This window comes from Pungitius pungitius, unplaced genomic scaffold, assembly GCF_949316345.1.
Source record: "Pungitius pungitius unplaced genomic scaffold, fPunPun2.1 scaffold_31, whole genome shotgun sequence".
Taxonomy (NCBI): domain Eukaryota; kingdom Metazoa; phylum Chordata; class Actinopteri; order Perciformes; family Gasterosteidae; genus Pungitius; species Pungitius pungitius.
In genome coordinates, this window is record NW_026909910.1 from 14420 (window position 1) to 35290 (window position 20871).

At 45.6% G+C, this 20871-nt stretch overlaps 39 non-coding genes and 5 pseudogenes across 39 annotated transcripts; all 44 read left to right on the forward strand.

Annotated features, from left to right (window-relative positions):
- Nucleotides 1-108: 108 nt before the first annotated feature.
- LOC134123509 (5S ribosomal RNA) lies at nt 109-227 on the forward strand. The gene has a single exon (XR_009954995.1). It is a non-coding gene; the product is annotated as a 5S ribosomal RNA (ribosomal RNA).
- A 395-nt stretch (nt 228-622) lies between these two features.
- LOC134123520 (5S ribosomal RNA) lies at nt 623-741 on the forward strand. Its single transcript, XR_009955006.1, has one exon. It is a non-coding gene; the product is annotated as a 5S ribosomal RNA (ribosomal RNA).
- A 339-nt stretch (nt 742-1080) lies between these two features.
- LOC134123531 (5S ribosomal RNA) lies at nt 1081-1199 on the forward strand. Its single transcript, XR_009955017.1, has one exon. It is a non-coding gene; the product is annotated as a 5S ribosomal RNA (ribosomal RNA).
- Nucleotides 1200-1594: 395 nt separating this feature from the next.
- LOC134123543 (5S ribosomal RNA) lies at nt 1595-1713 on the forward strand. The gene has a single exon (XR_009955029.1). It is a non-coding gene; the product is annotated as a 5S ribosomal RNA (ribosomal RNA).
- A 339-nt stretch (nt 1714-2052) lies between these two features.
- Nucleotides 2053-2161, forward strand: LOC134123134 (5S ribosomal RNA; annotated as a pseudogene).
- A 339-nt stretch (nt 2162-2500) lies between these two features.
- Nucleotides 2501-2619, forward strand: LOC134123554 (5S ribosomal RNA). The gene has a single exon (XR_009955040.1). It is a non-coding gene; the product is annotated as a 5S ribosomal RNA (ribosomal RNA).
- Nucleotides 2620-3014: 395 nt separating this feature from the next.
- Nucleotides 3015-3133, forward strand: LOC134123565 (5S ribosomal RNA). The gene has a single exon (XR_009955051.1). It is a non-coding gene; the product is annotated as a 5S ribosomal RNA (ribosomal RNA).
- A 339-nt stretch (nt 3134-3472) lies between these two features.
- Nucleotides 3473-3591, forward strand: LOC134123576 (5S ribosomal RNA). The gene has a single exon (XR_009955062.1). It is a non-coding gene; the product is annotated as a 5S ribosomal RNA (ribosomal RNA).
- Nucleotides 3592-3930: 339 nt separating this feature from the next.
- On the forward strand, nt 3931-4049 carry LOC134123587 (5S ribosomal RNA). The gene has a single exon (XR_009955073.1). It is a non-coding gene; the product is annotated as a 5S ribosomal RNA (ribosomal RNA).
- Nucleotides 4050-4444: 395 nt separating this feature from the next.
- On the forward strand, nt 4445-4563 carry LOC134123597 (5S ribosomal RNA). Its single transcript, XR_009955083.1, has one exon. It is a non-coding gene; the product is annotated as a 5S ribosomal RNA (ribosomal RNA).
- A 339-nt stretch (nt 4564-4902) lies between these two features.
- On the forward strand, nt 4903-5021 carry LOC134123608 (5S ribosomal RNA). Its single transcript, XR_009955094.1, has one exon. It is a non-coding gene; the product is annotated as a 5S ribosomal RNA (ribosomal RNA).
- Nucleotides 5022-5416: 395 nt separating this feature from the next.
- LOC134123619 (5S ribosomal RNA) lies at nt 5417-5535 on the forward strand. Its single transcript, XR_009955105.1, has one exon. It is a non-coding gene; the product is annotated as a 5S ribosomal RNA (ribosomal RNA).
- Nucleotides 5536-5874: 339 nt separating this feature from the next.
- On the forward strand, nt 5875-5993 carry LOC134123630 (5S ribosomal RNA). Its single transcript, XR_009955116.1, has one exon. It is a non-coding gene; the product is annotated as a 5S ribosomal RNA (ribosomal RNA).
- A 395-nt stretch (nt 5994-6388) lies between these two features.
- LOC134123641 (5S ribosomal RNA) lies at nt 6389-6507 on the forward strand. The gene has a single exon (XR_009955127.1). It is a non-coding gene; the product is annotated as a 5S ribosomal RNA (ribosomal RNA).
- A 339-nt stretch (nt 6508-6846) lies between these two features.
- On the forward strand, nt 6847-6965 carry LOC134123653 (5S ribosomal RNA). The gene has a single exon (XR_009955139.1). It is a non-coding gene; the product is annotated as a 5S ribosomal RNA (ribosomal RNA).
- A 395-nt stretch (nt 6966-7360) lies between these two features.
- Nucleotides 7361-7479, forward strand: LOC134123664 (5S ribosomal RNA). The gene has a single exon (XR_009955150.1). It is a non-coding gene; the product is annotated as a 5S ribosomal RNA (ribosomal RNA).
- A 339-nt stretch (nt 7480-7818) lies between these two features.
- Nucleotides 7819-7927, forward strand: LOC134123135 (5S ribosomal RNA; annotated as a pseudogene).
- A 339-nt stretch (nt 7928-8266) lies between these two features.
- LOC134123675 (5S ribosomal RNA) lies at nt 8267-8385 on the forward strand. The gene has a single exon (XR_009955161.1). It is a non-coding gene; the product is annotated as a 5S ribosomal RNA (ribosomal RNA).
- A 395-nt stretch (nt 8386-8780) lies between these two features.
- On the forward strand, nt 8781-8899 carry LOC134123686 (5S ribosomal RNA). Its single transcript, XR_009955172.1, has one exon. It is a non-coding gene; the product is annotated as a 5S ribosomal RNA (ribosomal RNA).
- Nucleotides 8900-9238: 339 nt separating this feature from the next.
- Nucleotides 9239-9357, forward strand: LOC134123697 (5S ribosomal RNA). Its single transcript, XR_009955183.1, has one exon. It is a non-coding gene; the product is annotated as a 5S ribosomal RNA (ribosomal RNA).
- Nucleotides 9358-9696: 339 nt separating this feature from the next.
- LOC134123136 (5S ribosomal RNA) lies at nt 9697-9805 on the forward strand (annotated as a pseudogene).
- A 339-nt stretch (nt 9806-10144) lies between these two features.
- Nucleotides 10145-10263, forward strand: LOC134122793 (5S ribosomal RNA). The gene has a single exon (XR_009954305.1). It is a non-coding gene; the product is annotated as a 5S ribosomal RNA (ribosomal RNA).
- A 395-nt stretch (nt 10264-10658) lies between these two features.
- On the forward strand, nt 10659-10777 carry LOC134122804 (5S ribosomal RNA). The gene has a single exon (XR_009954316.1). It is a non-coding gene; the product is annotated as a 5S ribosomal RNA (ribosomal RNA).
- Nucleotides 10778-11116: 339 nt separating this feature from the next.
- On the forward strand, nt 11117-11235 carry LOC134122816 (5S ribosomal RNA). Its single transcript, XR_009954327.1, has one exon. It is a non-coding gene; the product is annotated as a 5S ribosomal RNA (ribosomal RNA).
- A 339-nt stretch (nt 11236-11574) lies between these two features.
- Nucleotides 11575-11683, forward strand: LOC134123137 (5S ribosomal RNA; annotated as a pseudogene).
- A 339-nt stretch (nt 11684-12022) lies between these two features.
- On the forward strand, nt 12023-12141 carry LOC134122828 (5S ribosomal RNA). Its single transcript, XR_009954338.1, has one exon. It is a non-coding gene; the product is annotated as a 5S ribosomal RNA (ribosomal RNA).
- A 395-nt stretch (nt 12142-12536) lies between these two features.
- LOC134122839 (5S ribosomal RNA) lies at nt 12537-12655 on the forward strand. Its single transcript, XR_009954349.1, has one exon. It is a non-coding gene; the product is annotated as a 5S ribosomal RNA (ribosomal RNA).
- A 339-nt stretch (nt 12656-12994) lies between these two features.
- LOC134122851 (5S ribosomal RNA) lies at nt 12995-13113 on the forward strand. Its single transcript, XR_009954361.1, has one exon. It is a non-coding gene; the product is annotated as a 5S ribosomal RNA (ribosomal RNA).
- A 395-nt stretch (nt 13114-13508) lies between these two features.
- Nucleotides 13509-13627, forward strand: LOC134122863 (5S ribosomal RNA). Its single transcript, XR_009954372.1, has one exon. It is a non-coding gene; the product is annotated as a 5S ribosomal RNA (ribosomal RNA).
- A 339-nt stretch (nt 13628-13966) lies between these two features.
- Nucleotides 13967-14085, forward strand: LOC134122874 (5S ribosomal RNA). The gene has a single exon (XR_009954383.1). It is a non-coding gene; the product is annotated as a 5S ribosomal RNA (ribosomal RNA).
- A 395-nt stretch (nt 14086-14480) lies between these two features.
- LOC134122885 (5S ribosomal RNA) lies at nt 14481-14599 on the forward strand. The gene has a single exon (XR_009954394.1). It is a non-coding gene; the product is annotated as a 5S ribosomal RNA (ribosomal RNA).
- Nucleotides 14600-14938: 339 nt separating this feature from the next.
- Nucleotides 14939-15057, forward strand: LOC134122896 (5S ribosomal RNA). The gene has a single exon (XR_009954406.1). It is a non-coding gene; the product is annotated as a 5S ribosomal RNA (ribosomal RNA).
- A 339-nt stretch (nt 15058-15396) lies between these two features.
- LOC134123138 (5S ribosomal RNA) lies at nt 15397-15505 on the forward strand (annotated as a pseudogene).
- Nucleotides 15506-15844: 339 nt separating this feature from the next.
- LOC134122907 (5S ribosomal RNA) lies at nt 15845-15963 on the forward strand. The gene has a single exon (XR_009954417.1). It is a non-coding gene; the product is annotated as a 5S ribosomal RNA (ribosomal RNA).
- A 395-nt stretch (nt 15964-16358) lies between these two features.
- Nucleotides 16359-16477, forward strand: LOC134122918 (5S ribosomal RNA). The gene has a single exon (XR_009954428.1). It is a non-coding gene; the product is annotated as a 5S ribosomal RNA (ribosomal RNA).
- A 339-nt stretch (nt 16478-16816) lies between these two features.
- Nucleotides 16817-16935, forward strand: LOC134122929 (5S ribosomal RNA). Its single transcript, XR_009954439.1, has one exon. It is a non-coding gene; the product is annotated as a 5S ribosomal RNA (ribosomal RNA).
- Nucleotides 16936-17330: 395 nt separating this feature from the next.
- LOC134122940 (5S ribosomal RNA) lies at nt 17331-17449 on the forward strand. Its single transcript, XR_009954450.1, has one exon. It is a non-coding gene; the product is annotated as a 5S ribosomal RNA (ribosomal RNA).
- A 339-nt stretch (nt 17450-17788) lies between these two features.
- On the forward strand, nt 17789-17907 carry LOC134122951 (5S ribosomal RNA). Its single transcript, XR_009954461.1, has one exon. It is a non-coding gene; the product is annotated as a 5S ribosomal RNA (ribosomal RNA).
- Nucleotides 17908-18302: 395 nt separating this feature from the next.
- LOC134122963 (5S ribosomal RNA) lies at nt 18303-18421 on the forward strand. The gene has a single exon (XR_009954473.1). It is a non-coding gene; the product is annotated as a 5S ribosomal RNA (ribosomal RNA).
- Nucleotides 18422-18760: 339 nt separating this feature from the next.
- LOC134122974 (5S ribosomal RNA) lies at nt 18761-18879 on the forward strand. Its single transcript, XR_009954484.1, has one exon. It is a non-coding gene; the product is annotated as a 5S ribosomal RNA (ribosomal RNA).
- Nucleotides 18880-19218: 339 nt separating this feature from the next.
- LOC134122985 (5S ribosomal RNA) lies at nt 19219-19337 on the forward strand. Its single transcript, XR_009954495.1, has one exon. It is a non-coding gene; the product is annotated as a 5S ribosomal RNA (ribosomal RNA).
- A 395-nt stretch (nt 19338-19732) lies between these two features.
- LOC134122997 (5S ribosomal RNA) lies at nt 19733-19851 on the forward strand. Its single transcript, XR_009954506.1, has one exon. It is a non-coding gene; the product is annotated as a 5S ribosomal RNA (ribosomal RNA).
- A 339-nt stretch (nt 19852-20190) lies between these two features.
- LOC134123008 (5S ribosomal RNA) lies at nt 20191-20309 on the forward strand. Its single transcript, XR_009954517.1, has one exon. It is a non-coding gene; the product is annotated as a 5S ribosomal RNA (ribosomal RNA).
- A 395-nt stretch (nt 20310-20704) lies between these two features.
- Nucleotides 20705-20823, forward strand: LOC134123019 (5S ribosomal RNA). The gene has a single exon (XR_009954528.1). It is a non-coding gene; the product is annotated as a 5S ribosomal RNA (ribosomal RNA).
- Nucleotides 20824-20871: the final 48 nt, after the last annotated feature.

The following is a 20871-nucleotide window of genomic DNA, read 5'->3' on the forward strand; positions in this document are numbered from 1 at the left end:
TCACAGCCTTCTTTGCATACCCTTATTTAACCCACACAAAGATGCCAACGGCAGGCGTGTCATAATTCATTGACGCATTATAAAGGATTAGGAAAAAGATAAAAAGCAGCTTACGGCCATACCTCTCTGGTTCCGCCCGATCTCGTCTGATCTCGGAAGCTAAGCAGAGCAGGGCCTGGTTAGTACCTGGATGGAAGACCGCCTGGGAATCCCAGGTGCCGTAAGCTTTTTCACTTCTCTCTCCGAAAGCCGCCGAGCGCCGCAGATTGTACACCTACAAATTACAAAAAGAATATCACATTGTTGAAGAGATGCATGTTTAGTGTTGTTTTAACGTTGGATATGAAAGGAAATTAGACAATATTATCCAAAATGATTCCGTTTCATGATTGCTAAATTAGTGTTGATCAACATTTACGATTGGCATACTATTGTTTGTAATTTAGCCGTTGAAATACAGGTGCTAACCCAACATGTTAGAATTGCCAGTGAAGAAAAGTAAAGTTACCTTCAGGCTTTAGGAACCTCTCTTGCCAATGCTAAGAACTGCTTCAATTTTAGAAAAAGAAACTTCTGATTATCTTTGACACGTTTTAAAGGATTAGGAAAAAGATGAAAAGCAGCTTACGGCCATACCTCTCTGGTTCCGCCCGATCTCGTCTGATCTCGGAAGCTAAGCAGAGCAGGGCCTGGTTAGTACCTGGATGGAAGACCGCCTGGGAATCCCAGGTGCCGTAAGCTTTTTCACTTCTCTCTCTGAAAGCCGCCCAGCGCCGTAGATTGTACACCTACACAATTGTAAAAAAAATGTCACATTGTAGAAGAGATGCAATAGGAAGAAGATGAAAGGTGGCTTACGTCCATACCATCGTCAGGCCATTTGAGGTGGCGGGGACTGCAATGGCCATTCACCGATTGGCTGGGACCCCTGGGCGGGTCTTCTCTAGTCCATCCAATTTTCGGCATGGGATGTCACAGCCTTCTTTGCATACCCTTATTTAACCCACACAAAGATGCCAACGGCAGGCGTGTCATAATTCATTGACGCATTATAAAGGATTAGGAAAAAGATAAAAAGCAGCTTACGGCCATACCTCTCTGGTTCCGCCCGATCTCGTCTGATCTCGGAAGCTAAGCAGAGCAGGGCCTGGTTAGTACCTGGATGGAAGACCGCCTGGGAATCCCAGGTGCCGTAAGCTTTTTCACTTCTCTCTCCGAAAGCCGCCGAGCGCCGCAGATTGTACACCTACAAATTACAAAAAGAATATCACATTGTTGAAGAGATGCATGTTTAGTGTTGTTTTAACGTTGGATATGAAAGGAAATTAGACAATATTATCCAAAATGATTCCGTTTCATGATTGCTAAATTAGTGTTGATCAACATTTACGATTGGCATACTATTGTTTGTAATTTAGCCGTTGAAATACAGGTGCTAACCCAACATGTTAGAATTGCCAGTGAAGAAAAGTAAAGTTACCTTCAGGCTTTAGGAACCTCTCTTGCCAATGCTAAGAACTGCTTCAATTTTAGAAAAAGAAACTTCTGATTATCTTTGACACGTTTTAAAGGATTAGGAAAAAGATGAAAAGCAGCTTACGGCCATACCTCTCTGGTTCCGCCCGATCTCGTCTGATCTCGGAAGCTAAGCAGAGCAGGGCCTGGTTAGTACCTGGATGGAAGACCGCCTGGGAATCCCAGGTGCCGTAAGCTTTTTCACTTCTCTCTCTGAAAGCCGCCCAGCGCCGTAGATTGTACACCTACACAATTGTAAAAAAAATGTCACATTGTAGAAGAGATGCAATAGGAAGAAGATGAAAGGTGGCTTACGTCCATACCATCGTCAGGCCATTTGAGGTGGCGGGGACTGCAATGGCCATTCACCGATTGGCTGGGACCCCTGGGCGGGTCTTCTCTAGTCCATCCAATTTTCGGCATGGGATGTCACAGCCTTCTTTGCATACCCTTATTTAACCCACACAAAGATGCCAACGGCAGGCGTGTCATAATTCATTGACGCATTATAAAGGATTAGGAAAAAGATAAAAAGCAGCTTACGGCCATACCTCTCTGGTTCCGCCTGATCTCGGAAGCTAAGCAGAGCAGGGCCTGGTTAGTACCTGGATGGAAGACCGCCTGGGAATCCCAGGTGCCGTAAGCTTTTTCACTTCTCTCTCTGAAAGCCGCCCAGCGCCGTAGATTGTACACCTACACAATTGTAAAAAAAATGTCACATTGTAGAAGAGATGCAATAGGAAGAAGATGAAAGGTGGCTTACGTCCATACCATCGTCAGGCCATTTGAGGTGGCGGGGACTGCAATGGCCATTCACCGATTGGCTGGGACCCCTGGGCGGGTCTTCTCTAGTCCATCCAATTTTCGGCATGGGATGTCACAGCCTTCTTTGCATACCCTTATTTAACCCACACAAAGATGCCAACGGCAGGCGTGTCATAATTCATTGACGCATTATAAAGGATTAGGAAAAAGATAAAAAGCAGCTTACGGCCATACCTCTCTGGTTCCGCCCGATCTCGTCTGATCTCGGAAGCTAAGCAGAGCAGGGCCTGGTTAGTACCTGGATGGAAGACCGCCTGGGAATCCCAGGTGCCGTAAGCTTTTTCACTTCTCTCTCCGAAAGCCGCCGAGCGCCGCAGATTGTACACCTACAAATTACAAAAAGAATATCACATTGTTGAAGAGATGCATGTTTAGTGTTGTTTTAACGTTGGATATGAAAGGAAATTAGACAATAATATCCAAAATGATTCCGTTTCATGATTGCTAAATTAGTGTTGATCAACATTTACGATTGGCATACTATTGTTTGTAATTTAGCCGTTGAAATACAGGTGCTAACCCAACATGTTAGAATTGCCAGTGAAGAAAAGTAAAGTTACCTTCAGGCTTTAGGAACCTCTCTTGCCAATGCTAAGAACTGCTTCAATTTTAGAAAAAGAAACTTCTGATTATCTTTGACACGTTTTAAAGGATTAGGAAAAAGATGAAAAGCAGCTTACGGCCATACCTCTCTGGTTCCGCCCGATCTCGTCTGATCTCGGAAGCTAAGCAGAGCAGGGCCTGGTTAGTACCTGGATGGAAGACCGCCTGGGAATCCCAGGTGCCGTAAGCTTTTTCACTTCTCTCTCTGAAAGCCGCCCAGCGCCGTAGATTGTACACCTACACAATTGTAAAAAAAATGTCACATTGTAGAAGAGATGCAATAGGAAGAAGATGAAAGGTGGCTTACGTCCATACCATCGTCAGGCCATTTGAGGTGGCGGGGACTGCAATGGCCATTCACCGATTGGCTGGGACCCCTGGGCGGGTCTTCTCTAGTCCATCCAATTTTCGGCATGGGATGTCACAGCCTTCTTTGCATACCCTTATTTAACCCACACAAAGATGCCAACGGCAGGCGTGTCATAATTCATTGACGCATTATAAAGGATTAGGAAAAAGATAAAAAGCAGCTTACGGCCATACCTCTCTGGTTCCGCCCGATCTCGTCTGATCTCGGAAGCTAAGCAGAGCAGGGCCTGGTTAGTACCTGGATGGAAGACCGCCTGGGAATCCCAGGTGCCGTAAGCTTTTTCACTTCTCTCTCTGAAAGCCGCCCAGCGCCGTAGATTGTACACCTACACAATTGTAAAAAAAATGTCACATTGTAGAAGAGATGCAATAGGAAGAAGATGAAAGGTGGCTTACGTCCATACCATCGTCAGGCCATTTGAGGTGGTGGGGACTGCAATGGCCATTCACCGATTGGCTGGGACCCCTGGGCGGGTCTTCTCTAGTCCATCCAATTTTCGGCATGGGATGTCACAGCCTTCTTTGCATACCCTTATTTAACCCACACAAAGATGCCAACGGCAGGCGTGTCATAATTCATTGACGCATTATAAAGGATTAGGAAAAAGATAAAAAGCAGCTTACGGCCATACCTCTCTGGTTCCGCCCGATCTCGTCTGATCTCGGAAGCTAAGCAGAGCAGGGCCTGGTTAGTACCTGGATGGAAGACCGCCTGGGAATCCCAGGTGCCGTAAGCTCTTTCACTTCTCTCTCCGAAAGCCGCCGAGCGCCGCAGATTGTACACCTACAAATTACAAAAAGAATATCACATTGTTGAAGAGATGCATGTTTAGTGTTGTTTTAACGTTGGATATGAAAGGAAATTAGACAATATTATCCAAAATGATTCCGTTTCATGATTGCTAAATTAGTGTTGATCAACATTTACGATTGCCATACTATTGTTTGTAATTTAGCCGTTGAAATAAAGGTGCTAACCCAACATGTTAGAATTGCCAGTGAAGAAAAGTAAAGTTACCTTCAGGCTTTAGGAACCTCTCTTGCCAATGCTAAGAACTGCTTCAATTTTAGAAAAAGAAACTTCTGATTATCTTTGACACGTTTTAAAGGATTAGGAAAAAGATGAAAAGCAGCTTACGGCCATACCTCTCTGGTTCCGCCCGATCTCGTCTGATCTCGGAAGCTAAGCAGAGCAGGGCCTGGTTAGTACCTGGATGGAAGACCGCCTGGGAATCCCAGGTGCCGTAAGCTTTTTCACTTCTCTCTCTGAAAGCCGCCCAGCGCCGTAGATTGTACACCTACACAATTGTAAAAAAAATGTCACATTGTAGAAGAGATGCAATAGGAAGAAGATGAAAGGTGGCTTACGTCCATACCATCGTCAGGCCATTTGAGGTGGTGGGGACTGCAATGGCCATTCACCGATTGGCTGGGACCCCTGGGCGGGTCTTCTCTAGTCCATCCAATTTTCGGCATGGGATGTCACAGCCTTCTTTGCATACCCTTATTTAACCCACACAAAGATGCCAACGGCAGGCGTGTCATAATTCATTGACGCATTATAAAGGATTAGGAAAAAGATAAAAAGCAGCTTACGGCCATACCTCTCTGGTTCCGCCCGATCTCGTCTGATCTCGGAAGCTAAGCAGAGCAGGGCCTGGTTAGTACCTGGATGGAAGACCGCCTGGGAATCCCAGGTGCCGTAAGCTCTTTCACTTCTCTCTCCGAAAGCCGCCGAGCGCCGCAGATTGTACACCTACAAATTACAAAAAGAATATCACATTGTTGAAGAGATGCATGTTTAGTGTTGTTTTAACGTTGGATATGAAAGGAAATTAGACAATATTATCCAAAATGATTCCGTTTCATGATTGCTAAATTAGTGTTGATCAACATTTACGATTGCCATACTATTGTTTGTAATTTAGCCGTTGAAATAAAGGTGCTAACCCAACATGTTAGAATTGCCAGTGAAGAAAAGTAAAGTTACCTTCAGGCTTTAGGAACCTCTCTTGCCAATGCTAAGAACTGCTTCAATTTTAGAAAAAGAAACTTCTGATTATCTTTGACACGTTTTAAAGGATTAGGAAAAAGATGAAAAGCAGCTTACGGCCATACCTCTCTGGTTCCGCCCGATCTCGTCTGATCTCGGAAGCTAAGCAGAGCAGGGCCTGGTTAGTACCTGGATGGAAGACCGCCTGGGAATCCCAGGTGCCGTAAGCTTTTTCACTTCTCTCTCTGAAAGCCGCCCAGCGCCGTAGATTGTACACCTACACAATTGTAAAAAAAATGTCACATTGTAGAAGAGATGCAATAGGAAGAAGATGAAAGGTGGCTTACGTCCATACCATCGTCAGGCCATTTGAGGTGGTGGGGACTGCAATGGCCATTCACCGATTGGCTGGGACCCCTGGGCGGGTCTTCTCTAGTCCATCCAATTTTCGGCATGGGATGTCACAGCCTTCTTTGCATACCCTTATTTAACCCACACAAAGATGCCAACGGCAGGCGTGTCATAATTCATTGACGCATTATAAAGGATTAGGAAAAAGATAAAAAGCAGCTTACGGCCATACCTCTCTGGTTCCGCCCGATCTCGTCTGATCTCGGAAGCTAAGCAGAGCAGGGCCTGGTTAGTACCTGGATGGAAGACCGCCTGGGAATCCCAGGTGCCGTAAGCTCTTTCACTTCTCTCTCCGAAAGCCGCCGAGCGCCGCAGATTGTACACCTACAAATTACAAAAAGAATATCACATTGTTGAAGAGATGCATGTTTAGTGTTGTTTTAACGTTGGATATGAAAGGAAATTAGACAATATTATCCAAAATGATTCCGTTTCATGATTGCTAAATTAGTGTTGATCAACATTTACGATTGCCATACTATTGTTTGTAATTTAGCCGTTGAAATAAAGGTGCTAACCCAACATGTTAGAATTGCCAGTGAAGAAAAGTAAAGTTACCTTCAGGCTTTAGGAACCTCTCTTGCCAATGCTAAGAACTGCTTCAATTTTAGAAAAAGAAACTTCTGATTATCTTTGACACGTTTTAAAGGATTAGGAAAAAGATGAAAAGCAGCTTACGGCCATACCTCTCTGGTTCCGCCCGATCTCGTCTGATCTCGGAAGCTAAGCAGAGCAGGGCCTGGTTAGTACCTGGATGGAAGACCGCCTGGGAATCCCAGGTGCCGTAAGCTTTTTCACTTCTCTCTCTGAAAGCCGCCCAGCGCCGTAGATTGTACACCTACACAATTGTAAAAAAAATGTCACATTGTAGAAGAGATGCAATAGGAAGAAGATGAAAGGTGGCTTACGTCCATACCATCGTCAGGCCATTTGAGGTGGCGGGGACTGCAATGGCCATTCACCGATTGGCTGGGACCCCTGGGCGGGTCTTCTCTAGTCCATCCAATTTTCGGCATGGGATGTCACAGCCTTCTTTGCATACCCTTATTTAACCCACACAAAGATGCCAACGGCAGGCGTGTCATAATTCATTGACGCATTATAAAGGATTAGGAAAAAGATAAAAAGCAGCTTACGGCCATACCTCTCTGGTTCCGCCCGATCTCGTCTGATCTCGGAAGCTAAGCAGAGCAGGGCCTGGTTAGTACCTGGATGGAAGACCGCCTGGGAATCCCAGGTGCCGTAAGCTTTTTCACTTCTCTCTCCGAAAGCCGCCGAGCGCCGCAGATTGTACACCTACAAATTACAAAAAGAATATCACATTGTTGAAGAGATGCATGTTTAGTGTTGTTTTAACGTTGGATATGAAAGGAAATTAGACAATATTATCCAAAATGATTCCGTTTCATGATTGCTAAATTAGTGTTGATCAACATTTACGATTGGCATACTATTGTTTGTAATTTAGCCGTTGAAATACAGGTGCTAACCCAACATGTTAGAATTGCCAGTGAAGAAAAGTAAAGTTACCTTCAGGCTTTAGGAACCTCTCTTGCCAATGCTAAGAACTGCTTCAATTTTAGAAAAAGAAACTTCTGATTATCTTTGACACGTTTTAAAGGATTAGGAAAAAGATGAAAAGCAGCTTACGGCCATACCTCTCTGGTTCCGCCCGATCTCGTCTGATCTCGGAAGCTAAGCAGAGCAGGGCCTGGTTAGTACCTGGATGGAAGACCGCCTGGGAATCCCAGGTGCCGTAAGCTTTTTCACTTCTCTCTCTGAAAGCCGCCCAGCGCCGTAGATTGTACACCTACACAATTGTAAAAAAAATGTCACATTGTAGAAGAGATGCAATAGGAAGAAGATGAAAGGTGGCTTACGTCCATACCATCGTCAGGCCATTTGAGGTGGCGGGGACTGCAATGGCCATTCACCGATTGGCTGGGACCCCTGGGCGGGTCTTCTCTAGTCCATCCAATTTTCGGCATGGGATGTCACAGCCTTCTTTGCATACCCTTATTTAACCCACACAAAGATGCCAACGGCAGGCGTGTCATAATTCATTGACGCATTATAAAGGATTAGGAAAAAGATAAAAAGCAGCTTACGGCCATACCTCTCTGGTTCCGCCTGATCTCGGAAGCTAAGCAGAGCAGGGCCTGGTTAGTACCTGGATGGAAGACCGCCTGGGAATCCCAGGTGCCGTAAGCTTTTTCACTTCTCTCTCTGAAAGCCGCCCAGCGCCGTAGATTGTACACCTACACAATTGTAAAAAAAATGTCACATTGTAGAAGAGATGCAATAGGAAGAAGATGAAAGGTGGCTTACGTCCATACCATCGTCAGGCCATTTGAGGTGGCGGGGACTGCAATGGCCATTCACCGATTGGCTGGGACCCCTGGGCGGGTCTTCTCTAGTCCATCCAATTTTCGGCATGGGATGTCACAGCCTTCTTTGCATACCCTTATTTAACCCACACAAAGATGCCAACGGCAGGCGTGTCATAATTCATTGACGCATTATAAAGGATTAGGAAAAAGATAAAAAGCAGCTTACGGCCATACCTCTCTGGTTCCGCCCGATCTCGTCTGATCTCGGAAGCTAAGCAGAGCAGGGCCTGGTTAGTACCTGGATGGAAGACCGCCTGGGAATCCCAGGTGCCGTAAGCTTTTTCACTTCTCTCTCCGAAAGCCGCCGAGCGCCGCAGATTGTACACCTACAAATTACAAAAAGAATATCACATTGTTGAAGAGATGCATGTTTAGTGTTGTTTTAACGTTGGATATGAAAGGAAATTAGACAATAATATCCAAAATGATTCCGTTTCATGATTGCTAAATTAGTGTTGATCAACATTTACGATTGGCATACTATTGTTTGTAATTTAGCCGTTGAAATACAGGTGCTAACCCAACATGTTAGAATTGCCAGTGAAGAAAAGTAAAGTTACCTTCAGGCTTTAGGAACCTCTCTTGCCAATGCTAAGAACTGCTTCAATTTTAGAAAAAGAAACTTCTGATTATCTTTGACACGTTTTAAAGGATTAGGAAAAAGATGAAAAGCAGCTTACGGCCATACCTCTCTGGTTCCGCCCGATCTCGTCTGATCTCGGAAGCTAAGCAGAGCAGGGCCTGGTTAGTACCTGGATGGAAGACCGCCTGGGAATCCCAGGTGCCGTAAGCTTTTTCACTTCTCTCTCTGAAAGCCGCCCAGCGCCGTAGATTGTACACCTACACAATTGTAAAAAAAATGTCACATTGTAGAAGAGATGCAATAGGAAGAAGATGAAAGGTGGCTTACGTCCATACCATCGTCAGGCCATTTGAGGTGGCGGGGACTGCAATGGCCATTCACCGATTGGCTGGGACCCCTGGGCGGGTCTTCTCTAGTCCATCCAATTTTCGGCATGGGATGTCACAGCCTTCTTTGCATACCCTTATTTAACCCACACAAAGATGCCAACGGCAGGCGTGTCATAATTCATTGACGCATTATAAAGGATTAGGAAAAAGATAAAAAGCAGCTTACGGCCATACCTCTCTGGTTCCGCCCGATCTCGTCTGATCTCGGAAGCTAAGCAGAGCAGGGCCTGGTTAGTACCTGGATGGAAGACCGCCTGGGAATCCCAGGTGCCGTAAGCTTTTTCACTTCTCTCTCTGAAAGCCGCCCAGCGCCGTAGATTGTACACCTACACAATTGTAAAAAAAATGTCACATTGTAGAAGAGATGCAATAGGAAGAAGATGAAAGGTGGCTTACGTCCATACCATCGTCAGGCCATTTGAGGTGGCGGGGACTGCAATGGCCATTCACCGATTGGCTGGGACCCCTGGGCGGGTCTTCTCTAGTCCATCCAATTTTCGGCATGGGATGTCACAGCCTTCTTTGCATACCCTTATTTAACCCACACAAAGATGCCAACGGCAGGCGTGTCATAATTCATTGACGCATTATAAAGGATTAGGAAAAAGATAAAAAGCAGCTTACGGCCATACCTCTCTGGTTCCGCCTGATCTCGGAAGCTAAGCAGAGCAGGGCCTGGTTAGTACCTGGATGGAAGACCGCCTGGGAATCCCAGGTGCCGTAAGCTTTTTCACTTCTCTCTCTGAAAGCCGCCCAGCGCCGTAGATTGTACACCTACACAATTGTAAAAAAAATGTCACATTGTAGAAGAGATGCAATAGGAAGAAGATGAAAGGTGGCTTACGTCCATACCATCGTCAGGCCATTTGAGGTGGCGGGGACTGCAATGGCCATTCACCGATTGGCTGGGACCCCTGGGCGGGTCTTCTCTAGTCCATCCAATTTTCGGCATGGGATGTCACAGCCTTCTTTGCATACCCTTATTTAACCCACACAAAGATGCCAACGGCAGGCGTGTCATAATTCATTGACGCATTATAAAGGATTAGGAAAAAGATAAAAAGCAGCTTACGGCCATACCTCTCTGGTTCCGCCCGATCTCGTCTGATCTCGGAAGCTAAGCAGAGCAGGGCCTGGTTAGTACCTGGATGGAAGACCGCCTGGGAATCCCAGGTGCCGTAAGCTTTTTCACTTCTCTCTCCGAAAGCCGCCGAGCGCCGCAGATTGTACACCTACAAATTACAAAAAGAATATCACATTGTTGAAGAGATGCATGTTTAGTGTTGTTTTAACGTTGGATATGAAAGGAAATTAGACAATAATATCCAAAATGATTCCGTTTCATGATTGCTAAATTAGTGTTGATCAACATTTACGATTGGCATACTATTGTTTGTAATTTAGCCGTTGAAATACAGGTGCTAACCCAACATGTTAGAATTGCCAGTGAAGAAAAGTAAAGTTACCTTCAGGCTTTAGGAACCTCTCTTGCCAATGCTAAGAACTGCTTCAATTTTAGAAAAAGAAACTTCTGATTATCTTTGACACGTTTTAAAGGATTAGGAAAAAGATGAAAAGCAGCTTACGGCCATACCTCTCTGGTTCCGCCCGATCTCGTCTGATCTCGGAAGCTAAGCAGAGCAGGGCCTGGTTAGTACCTGGATGGAAGACCGCCTGGGAATCCCAGGTGCCGTAAGCTTTTTCACTTCTCTCTCTGAAAGCCGCCCAGCGCCGTAGATTGTACACCTACACAATTGTAAAAAAAATGTCACATTGTAGAAGAGATGCAATAGGAAGAAGATGAAAGGTGGCTTACGTCCATACCATCGTCAGGCCATTTGAGGTGGCGGGGACTGCAATGGCCATTCACCGATTGGCTGGGACCCCTGGGCGGGTCTTCTCTAGTCCATCCAATTTTCGGCATGGGATGTCACAGCCTTCTTTGCATACCCTTATTTAACCCACACAAAGATGCCAACGGCAGGCGTGTCATAATTCATTGACGCATTATAAAGGATTAGGAAAAAGATAAAAAGCAGCTTACGGCCATACCTCTCTGGTTCCGCCCGATCTCGTCTGATCTCGGAAGCTAAGCAGAGCAGGGCCTGGTTAGTACCTGGATGGAAGACCGCCTGGGAATCCCAGGTGCCGTAAGCTTTTTCACTTCTCTCTCTGAAAGCCGCCCAGCGCCGTAGATTGTACACCTACACAATTGTAAAAAAAATGTCACATTGTAGAAGAGATGCAATAGGAAGAAGATGAAAGGTGGCTTACGTCCATACCATCGTCAGGCCATTTGAGGTGGCGGGGACTGCAATGGCCATTCACCGATTGGCTGGGACCCCTGGGCGGGTCTTCTCTAGTCCATCCAATTTTCGGCATGGGATGTCACAGCCTTCTTTGCATACCCTTATTTAACCCACACAAAGATGCCAACGGCAGGCGTGTCATAATTCATTGACGCATTATAAAGGATTAGGAAAAAGATAAAAAGCAGCTTACGGCCATACCTCTCTGGTTCCGCCTGATCTCGGAAGCTAAGCAGAGCAGGGCCTGGTTAGTACCTGGATGGAAGACCGCCTGGGAATCCCAGGTGCCGTAAGCTTTTTCACTTCTCTCTCTGAAAGCCGCCCAGCGCCGTAGATTGTACACCTACACAATTGTAAAAAAAATGTCACATTGTAGAAGAGATGCAATAGGAAGAAGATGAAAGGTGGCTTACGTCCATACCATCGTCAGGCCATTTGAGGTGGCGGGGACTGCAATGGCCATTCACCGATTGGCTGGGACCCCTGGGCGGGTCTTCTCTAGTCCATCCAATTTTCGGCATGGGATGTCACAGCCTTCTTTGCATACCCTTATTTAACCCACACAAAGATGCCAACGGCAGGCGTGTCATAATTCATTGACGCATTATAAAGGATTAGGAAAAAGATAAAAAGCAGCTTACGGCCATACCTCTCTGGTTCCGCCCGATCTCGTCTGATCTCGGAAGCTAAGCAGAGCAGGGCCTGGTTAGTACCTGGATGGAAGACCGCCTGGGAATCCCAGGTGCCGTAAGCTTTTTCACTTCTCTCTCCGAAAGCCGCCGAGCGCCGCAGATTGTACACCTACAAATTACAAAAAGAATATCACATTGTTGAAGAGATGCATGTTTAGTGTTGTTTTAACGTTGGATATGAAAGGAAATTAGACAATAATATCCAAAATGATTCCGTTTCATGATTGCTAAATTAGTGTTGATCAACATTTACGATTGGCATACTATTGTTTGTAATTTAGCCGTTGAAATACAGGTGCTAACCCAACATGTTAGAATTGCCAGTGAAGAAAAGTAAAGTTACCTTCAGGCTTTAGGAACCTCTCTTGCCAATGCTAAGAACTGCTTCAATTTTAGAAAAAGAAACTTCTGATTATCTTTGACACGTTTTAAAGGATTAGGAAAAAGATGAAAAGCAGCTTACGGCCATACCTCTCTGGTTCCGCCCGATCTCGTCTGATCTCGGAAGCTAAGCAGAGCAGGGCCTGGTTAGTACCTGGATGGAAGACCGCCTGGGAATCCCAGGTGCCGTAAGCTTTTTCACTTCTCTCTCTGAAAGCCGCCCAGCGCCGTAGATTGTACACCTACACAATTGTAAAAAAAATGTCACATTGTAGAAGAGATGCAATAGGAAGAAGATGAAAGGTGGCTTACGTCCATACCATCGTCAGGCCATTTGAGGTGGCGGGGACTGCAATGGCCATTCACCGATTGGCTGGGACCCCTGGGCGGGTCTTCTCTAGTCCATCCAATTTTCGGCATGGGATGTCACAGCCTTCTTTGCATACCCTTATTTAACCCACACAAAGATGCCAACGGCAGGCGTGTCATAATTCATTGACGCATTATAAAGGATTAGGAAAAAGATAAAAAGCAGCTTACGGCCATACCTCTCTGGTTCCGCCCGATCTCGTCTGATCTCGGAAGCTAAGCAGAGCAGGGCCTGGTTAGTACCTGGATGGAAGACCGCCTGGGAATCCCAGGTGCCGTAAGCTTTTTCACTTCTCTCTCCGAAAGCCGCCGAGCGCCGCAGATTGTACACCTACAAATTACAAAAAGAATATCACATTGTTGAAGAGATGCATGTTTAGTGTTGTTTTAACGTTGGATATGAAAGGAAATTAGACAATATTATCCAAAATGATTCCGTTTCATGATTGCTAAATTAGTGTTGATCAACATTTACGATTGGCATACTATTGTTTGTAATTTAGCCGTTGAAATACAGGTGCTAACCCAACATGTTAGAATTGCCAGTGAAGAAAAGTAAAGTTACCTTCAGGCTTTAGGAACCTCTCTTGCCAATGCTAAGAACTGCTTCAATTTTAGAAAAAGAAACTTCTGATTATCTTTGACACGTTTTAAAGGATTAGGAAAAAGATGAAAAGCAGCTTACGGCCATACCTCTCTGGTTCCGCCCGATCTCGTCTGATCTCGGAAGCTAAGCAGAGCAGGGCCTGGTTAGTACCTGGATGGAAGACCGCCTGGGAATCCCAGGTGCCGTAAGCTTTTTCACTTCTCTCTCTGAAAGCCGCCCAGCGCCGTAGATTGTACACCTACACAATTGTAAAAAAAATGTCACATTGTAGAAGAGATGCAATAGGAAGAAGATGAAAGGTGGCTTACGTCCATACCATCGTCAGGCCATTTGAGGTGGCGGGGACTGCAATGGCCATTCACCGATTGGCTGGGACCCCTGGGCGGGTCTTCTCTAGTCCATCCAATTTTCGGCATGGGATGTCACAGCCTTCTTTGCATACCCTTATTTAACCCACACAAAGATGCCAACGGCAGGCGTGTCATAATTCATTGACGCATTATAAAGGATTAGGAAAAAGATAAAAAGCAGCTTACGGCCATACCTCTCTGGTTCCGCCCGATCTCGTCTGATCTCGGAAGCTAAGCAGAGCAGGGCCTGGTTAGTACCTGGATGGAAGACCGCCTGGGAATCCCAGGTGCCGTAAGCTTTTTCACTTCTCTCTCCGAAAGCCGCCGAGCGCCGCAGATTGTACACCTACAAATTACAAAAAGAATATCACATTGTTGAAGAGATGCATGTTTAGTGTTGTTTTAACGTTGGATATGAAAGGAAATTAGACAATAATATCCAAAATGATTCCGTTTCATGATTGCTAAATTAGTGTTGATCAACATTTACGATTGGCATACTATTGTTTGTAATTTAGCCGTTGAAATACAGGTGCTAACCCAACATGTTAGAATTGCCAGTGAAGAAAAGTAAAGTTACCTTCAGGCTTTAGGAACCTCTCTTGCCAATGCTAAGAACTGCTTCAATTTTAGAAAAAGAAACTTCTGATTATCTTTGACACGTTTTAAAGGATTAGGAAAAAGATGAAAAGCAGCTTACGGCCATACCTCTCTGGTTCCGCCCGATCTCGTCTGATCTCGGAAGCTAAGCAGAGCAGGGCCTGGTTAGTACCTGGATGGAAGACCGCCTGGGAATCCCAGGTGCCGTAAGCTTTTTCACTTCTCTCTCTGAAAGCCGCCCAGCGCCGTAGATTGTACACCTACACAATTGTAAAAAAAATGTCACATTGTAGAAGAGATGCAATAGGAAGAAGATGAAAGGTGGCTTACGTCCATACCATCGTCAGGCCATTTGAGGTGGCGGGGACTGCAATGGCCATTCACCGATTGGCTGGGACCCCTGGGCGGGTCTTCTCTAGTCCATCCAATTTTCGGCATGGGATGTCACAGCCTTCTTTGCATACCCTTATTTAACCCACACAAAGATGCCAACGGCAGGCGTGTCATAATTCATTGACGCATTATAAAGGATTAGGAAAAGGATAAAAAGCAGCTTACGGCCATACCTCTCTGGTTCCGCCCGATCTCGTCTGATCTCGGAAGCTAAGCAGAGCAGGGCCTGGTTAGTACCTGGATGGAAGACCGCCTGGGAATCCCAGGTGCCGTAAGCTTTTTCACTTCTCTCTCTGAAAGCCGCCCAGCGCCGTAGATTGTACACCTACACAATTGTAAAAAAAATGTCACATTGTAGAAGAGATGCAATAGGAAGAAGATGAAAGGTGGCTTACGTCCATACCATCGTCAGGCCATTTGAGGTGGCGGGGACTGCAATGGCCATTCACCGATTGGCTGGGACCCCTGGGCGGGTCTTCTCTAGTCCATCCAATTTTCGGCATGGGATGTCACAGCCTTCTTTGCATACCCTTATTTAACCCACACAAAGATGCCAACGGCAGGCGTGTCATAATTCATTGACGCATTATAAAGGATTAGGAAAAAGATAAAAAGCAGCTTACGGCCATACCTCTCTGGTTCCGCCTGATCTCGGAAGCTAAGCAGAGCAGGGCCTGGTTAGTACCTGGATGGAAGACCGCCTGGGAATCCCAGGTGCCGTAAGCTTTTTCACTTCTCTCTCTGAAAGCCGCCCAGCGCCGTAGATTGTACACCTACACAATTGTAAAAAAAATGTCACATTGTAGAAGAGATGCAATAGGAAGAAGATGAAAGGTGGCTTACGTCCATACCATCGTCAGGCCATTTGAGGTGGCGGGGACTGCAATGGCCATTCACCGATTGGCTGGGACCCCTGGGCGGGTCTTCTCTAGTCCATCCAATTTTCGGCATGGGATGTCACAGCCTTCTTTGCATACCCTTATTTAACCCACACAAAGATGCCAACGGCAGGCGTGTCATAATTCATTGACGCATTATAAAGGATTAGGAAAAAGATAAAAAGCAGCTTACGGCCATACCTCTCTGGTTCCGCCCGATCTCGTCTGATCTCGGAAGCTAAGCAGAGCAGGGCCTGGTTAGTACCTGGATGGAAGACCGCCTGGGAATCCCAGGTGCCGTAAGCTTTTTCACTTCTCTCTCCGAAAGCCGCCGAGCGCCGCAGATTGTACACCTACAAATTACAAAAAGAATATCACATTGTTGAAGAGATGCATGTTTAGTGTTGTTTTAACGTTGGATATGAAAGGAAATTAGACAATAATATCCAAAATGATTCCGTTTCATGATTGCTAAATTAGTGTTGATCAACATTTACGATTGGCATACTATTGTTTGTAATTTAGCCGTTGAAATACAGGTGCTAACCCAACATGTTAGAATTGCCAGTGAAGAAAAGTAAAGTTACCTTCAGGCTTTAGGAACCTCTCTTGCCAATGCTAAGAACTGCTTCAATTTTAGAAAAAGAAACTTCTGATTATCTTTGACACGTTTTAAAGGATTAGGAAAAAGATGAAAAGCAGCTTACGGCCATACCTCTCTGGTTCCGCCCGATCTCGTCTGATCTCGGAAGCTAAGCAGAGCAGGGCCTGGTTAGTACCTGGATGGAAGACCGCCTGGGAATCCCAGGTGCCGTAAGCTTTTTCACTTCTCTCTCTGAAAGCCGCCCAGCGCCGTAGATTGTACACCTACACAATTGTAAAAAAAATGTCACATTGTAGAAGAGATGCAATAGGAAGAAGATGAAAGGTGGCTTACGTCCATACCATCGTCAGGCCATTTGAGGTGGCGGGGACTGCAATGGCCATTCACCGATTGGCTGGGACCCCTGGGCGGGTCTTCTCTAGTCCATCCAATTTTCGGCATGGGATGTCACAGCCTTCTTTGCATACCCTTATTTAACCCACACAAAGATGCCAACGGCAGGCGTGTCATAATTCATTGACGCATTATAAAGGATTAGGAAAAAGATAAAAAGCAGCTTACGGCCATACCTCTCTGGTTCCGCCCGATCTCGTCTGATCTCGGAAGCTAAGCAGAGCAGGGCCTGGTTAGTACCTGGATGGAAGACCGCCTGGGAATCCCAGGTGCCGTAAGCTTTTTCACTTCTCTCTCCGAAAGCCGCCGAGCGCCGCAGATTGTACACCTACAAATTACAAAAAGAATATCACATTGTTGAAGAGATGCATGTTTAGTGTTGTTTTAACGTTGGATATGAAAGGAAATTAGACAATATTATCCAAAATGATTCCGTTTCATGATTGCTAAATTAGTGTTGATCAACATTTACGATTGGCATACTATTGTTTGTAATTTAGCCGTTGAAATACAGGTGCTAACCCAACATGTTAGAATTGCCAGTGAAGAAAAGTAAAGTTACCTTCAGGCTTTAGGAACCTCTCTTGCCAATGCTAAGAACTGCTTCAATTTTAGAAAAAGAAACTTCTGATTATCTTTGACACGTTTTAAAGGATTAGGAAAAAGATGAAAAGCAGCTTACGGCCATACCTCTCTGGTTCCGCCCGATCTCGTCTGATCTCGGAAGCTAAGCAGAGCAGGGCCTGGTTAGTACCTGGATGGAAGACCGCCTGGGAATCCCAGGTGCCGTAAGCTTTTTCACTTCTCTCTCTGAAAGCCGCCCAGCGCCGTAGATTGTACACCTACACAATTGTAAAAAAAATGTCACATTGTAGAAGAGATGCAATAGGAAGAAGATGAAAGGTGGCTTACGTCCATACCATCGTCAGGCCATTTGAGGTGGCGGGGACTGCAATGGCCATTCACCGATTGGCTGGGACCCCTGGGCGGGTCTTCTCTAGTCCATCCAATTTTCGGCATGGGATGTCACAGCCTTCTTTGCATACCCTTATTTAACCCACACAAAGATGCCAACGGCAGGCGTGTCATAATTCATTGACGCATTATAAAGGATTAGGAAAAAGATAAAAAGCAGCTTACGGCCATACCTCTCTGGTTCCGCCCGATCTCGTCTGATCTCGGAAGCTAAGCAGAGCAGGGCCTGGTTAGTACCTGGATGGAAGACCGCCTGGGAATCCCAGGTGCCGTAAGCTTTTTCACTTCTCTCTCCGAAAGCCGCCGAGCGCCGCAGATTGTACACCTACAAATTACAAAAAGAATATCACATTGTTGAAGAGATGCATGTTTAGTGTTGTTTTAACGTTGGATATGAAAGGAAATTAGACAATAATATCCAAAATGATTCCGTTTCATGATTGCTAAATTAGTGTTGATCAACATTTACGATTGGCATACTATTGTTTGTAATTTAGCCGTTGAAATACAGGTGCTAACCCAACATGTTAGAATTGCCAGTGAAGAAAAGTAAAGTTACCTTCAGGCTTTAGGAACCTCTCTTGCCAATGCTAAGAACTGCTTCAATTTTAGAAAAAGAAACTTCTGATTATCTTTGACACGTTTTAAAGGATTAGGAAAAAGATGAAAAGCAGCTTACGGCCATACCTCTCTGGTTCCGCCCGATCTCGTCTGATCTCGGAAGCTAAGCAGAGCAGGGCCTGGTTAGTACCTGGATGGAAGACCGCCTGGGAATCCCAGGTGCCGTAAGCTTTTTCACTTCTCTCTCTGAAAGCCGCCCAGCGCCGTAGATTGTACACCTACACAATTGTAAAAAAAATGTCACATTGTAGAAGAGATGCAATAGGAAGAAGATGAAAGGTGGCTTACGTCCATACCATCGTCAGGCCATTTGAGGTGGCGGGGACTGCAATGGCCATTCACCGATTGGCTGGGACCCCTGGGCGGGTCTTCTCTAGTCCATCCAATTTTCGGCATGGGATGTCACAGCCTTCTTTGCATACCCTTATTTAACCCACACAAAGATGCCAACGGCAGGCGTGTCATAATTCATTGACGCATTATAAAGGATTAGGAAAAAGATAAAAAGCAGCTTACGGCCATACCTCTCTGGTTCCGCCCGATCTCGTCTGATCTCGGAAGCTAAGCAGAGCAGGGCCTGGTTAGTACCTGGATGGAAGACCGCCTGGGAATCCCAGGTGCCGTAAGCTTTTTCACTTCTCTCTCTGAAAGCCGCCCAGCGCCGTAGATTGTACACCTACACAATTGTAAAAAAAATGTCACATTGTAGAAGAGATGCAATAGGAAGAAGATGAAAGGTGGCTTACGTCCATACCATCGTCAGGCCATTTGAGGTGGTGGGGACTGCAATGGCCATTCACCGATTGGCTGGGACCCCTGGGCGGGTCTTCTCTAGTCCATCCAATTTTCGGCATGGGATGTCACAGCCTTCTTTGCATACCCTTATTTAACCCACACAAAGATGCCAACGGCAGGCGTGTCATAATTCATTGACGCATTATAAAGGATTAGGAAAAAGATAAAAAGCAGCTTACGGCCATACCTCTCTGGTTCCGCCCGATCTCGTCTGATCTCGGAAGCTAAGCAGAGCAGGGCCTGGTTAGTACCTGGATGGAAGACCGCCTGGGAATCCCAGGTGCCGTAAGCTCTTTCACTTCTCTCTCCGAAAGCCGCCGAGCGCCGCAGATTGTACACCTACAAATTACAAAAAGAATATCACATTGTTGAAGAGATGCATGTTTAGTGTTGTTTTAACGTTGGATATGAAAGGAAATTAGACAATATTATCCAAAATGATTCCGTTTCATGATTGCTAAATTAGTGTTGATCAACATTTACGATTGGCATACTATTGTTTGTAATTTAGCCGTTGAAATACAGGTGCTAACCCAACATGTTAGAATTGCCAGTGAAGAAAAGTAAAGTTACCTTCATGCTTTAGGAACCTCTCTTGCCAATGCTAAGAACTGCTTCAATTTTAGAAAAAGAAACTTCTGATTATCTTTGACACGTTTTAAAGGATTAGGAAAAAGATGAAAAGCAGCTTACGGCCATACCTCTCTGGTTCCGCCCGATCTCGTCTGATCTCGGAAGCTAAGCAGAGCAGGGCCTGGTTAGTACCTGGATGGAAGACCGCCTGGGAATCCCAGGTGCCGTAAGCTTTTTCACTTCTCTCTCTGAAAGCCGCCCAGCGCCGTAGATTGTACACCTACACAATTGTAAAAAAAATGTCACATTGTAGAAGAGATGCAATAGGAAGAAGATGAAAGGTGGCTTACGTCCATACCATCGTCAGGCCATTTGAGGTGGCGGGGACTGCAATGGCCATTCACCGATTGGCTGGGACCCCTGGGCGGGTCTTCTCTAGTCCATCCAATTTTCGGCATGGGATGTCACAGCCTTCTTTGCATACCCTTATTTAACCCACACAAAGATGCCAACGGCAGGCGTGTCATAATTCATTGACGCATTATAAAGGATTAGGAAAAAGATAAAAAGCAGCTTACGGCCATACCTCTCTGGTTCCGCCCGATCTCGTCTGATCTCGGAAGCTAAGCAGAGCAGGGCCTGGTTAGTACCTGGATGGAAGACCGCCTGGGAATCCCAGGTGCCGTAAGCTTTTTCACTTCTCTCTCCGAAAGCCGCCGAGCGCCGCAGATTGTACACCTACAAATTACAAAAAGAATATCACATTGTTGAAGAGATGCATGTTTAGTGTTGTTTTAACGTTGGATATGAAAGGAAATTAGACAATATTATCCAAAATGATTCCGTTTCATGATTGCTAAATTAGTGTTGATCAACATTTACGATTGGCATACTATTGTTTGTAATTTAGCCGTTGAAATACAGGTGCTAACCCAACATGTTAGAATTGCCAGTGAAGAAAAGTAAAGTTACCTTCAGGCTTTAGGAACCTCTCTTGCCAATGCTAAGAACTGCTTCAATTTTAGAAAAAGAAACTTCTGATTATCTTTGACACGTTTTAAAGGATTAGGAAAAAGATGAAAAGCAGCTTACGGCCATACCTCTCTGGTTCCGCCCGATCTCGTCTGATCTCGGAAGCTAAGCAGAGCAGGGCCTGGTTAGTACCTGGATGGAAGACCGCCTGGGAATCCCAGGTGCCGTAAGCTTTTTCACTTCTCTCTCTGAAAGCCGCCCAGCGCCGTAGATTGTACACC